Here is a 2,375-nt window from a genome sequence, read left to right as displayed (position 1 = left end):
CACGTTCTTCACTAAAACAAACGGATAGGAACAATCTTTAGTAATAAAAAAGAGAGGATTAGTCACTTTTAAGCGTTGCAGAACAATTATTGATTAACCTTTGCTTTATTGATTGATTATTAATTATTAATTTATTTCCAACTCCAGCCAATTTATTTGTGTGTGTGTTTGTTTGTTTGCTATTACTAAACTATCTATAGTTGAGCTTGAACCCGAGCTAATTAGATATCAAAGAATCGATGTTCTTTCTAAAGTTTCCCACTTGTTACATCTGATATTTATTTATATCCACTTTTATTGTCATGGAAGAGAGCATAAGCCGCATAACAAAGCACAATCAATCTAGATAATATAATGTCCCTTTTATCATAATGAGATCTATATATTCATTCCTTTAAATATCGTAAGACGGAGTGGACCCTTTCTAATGATACGTTTGGAGAAAGTTAAATGATCCATTAATGTGAAAGACTAGTTAATAATTATCACAATGTCAAATTAGATGATAGGAGGAGTATTAGCATTTTCAAAAATAATTGATTAGTACTCCTCTTTTTTAACTTATACATTAGGTTTGACCCTGTTATACACCACGGGAGAATTTTTTTAAAAAAACTTTTGAATATATTATAAATAGATCAAATTTTTTTGAGTTTTAATATAAATGTTACATTTTTATATATGTGTTCTCACAGTAATTAATAAAAAGGTTAAGATAGATATTCATTATATATTAAAATAACTCAGATGTGAAATAATCTATATCCGAATATACTTGTTTGGTTACAAAAATTCTAAAACAATTTTAAAAATATATATCCGTTTATAAAAATTCAAATCACATCATATACTAAAAAAATCTAAAATTTTATTAACTTAATGTATTAAATAGTAATTTAAATAATTAAACATAAGATTAAATAAAAGTGAAAGGAAAATTATATTTTAATCTAACATATTGCTTTAAATTAGGTAGATAGATTTTAGGAAATTAATATTATCAAATAATGAAATCATCACGTTTGGTTGTAAAGATTGTAGAGAATTTAGTTGGGATTTATATGGATACAGAAATAAGAAAGGATGTTACAAAAATGTACTCAGAAAATGTTAAGATAGATGTGTAGTATTAATCTGATCTACACTTTCTCTAACATGAATATAACAACATACAAAAATAAAAACAGAAAAACCCACTTTGACACAGATCTTTTTTATATATAGAAATCATTTATACGTTTTTATATAAAAATGAATATCGTCTTTCGTAGTTTAATTTTTACAAAAAAATTGGATAACCCTAAAACACTTACCAATTGCATCAACCCATCCAAATTATTGCATATATTAATGTATTGAACTGGCTAATTAACTCGATCCGACCCATTAATGCNTAGTACTCCTCTTTTTTAACTTATACATTAGGTTTGACCCTGTTATACACCACGGGAGAATTTTTTTAAAAAAACTTTTGAATATATTATAAATAGATCAAATTTTTTTGAGTTTTAATATAAATGTTACATTTTTATATATGTGTTCTCACAGTAATTAATAAAAAGGTTAAGATAGATATTCATTATATATTAAAATAACTCAGATGTGAAATAATCTATATCCGAATATACTTGTTTGGTTACAAAAATTCTAAAACAATTTTAAAAATATATATCCGTTTATAAAAATTCAAATCACATCATATACTAAAAAAATCTAAAATTTTATTAACTTAATGTATTAAATAGTAATTTAAATAATTAAACATAAGATTAAATAAAAGTGAAAGGAAAATTATATTTTAATCTAACATATTGCTTTAAATTAGGTAGATAGATTTTAGGAAATTAATATTATCAAATAATGAAATCATCACGTTTGGTTGTAAAGATTGTAGAGAATTTAGTTGGGATTTATATGGATACAGAAATAAGAAAGGATGTTACAAAAATGTACTCAGAAAATGTTAAGATAGATGTGTAGTATTAATCTGATCTACACTTTCTCTAACATGAATATAACAACATACAAAAATAAAAACAGAAAAACCCACTTTGACACAGATCTTTTTTATATATAGAAATCATTTATACGTTTTTATATAAAAATGAATATCGTCTTTCGTAGTTTAATTTTTACAAAAAAATTGGATAACCCTAAAACACTTACCAATTGCATCAACCCATCCAAATTATTGCATATATTAATGTATTGAACTGGCTAATTAACTCGATCCGACCCATTAATGCATGACCTCACATCGGACCGTGACTGGTTGTCATAATTTTTAACTGCACCCATATAGTAACACCTAAGCTCCTTCAACGTGGAGGCATGTGGCCTGAACCATGTGTGGGACCCGATCCTCAGTAGGAAAG

The sequence above is a fragment of the Camelina sativa genome, chromosome 14, assembly GCF_000633955.1.
Source record: "Camelina sativa cultivar DH55 chromosome 14, Cs, whole genome shotgun sequence".
NCBI lineage: Eukaryota > Viridiplantae > Streptophyta > Magnoliopsida > Brassicales > Brassicaceae > Camelina > Camelina sativa.
This window is presented reverse-complemented; position numbering follows the sequence as displayed.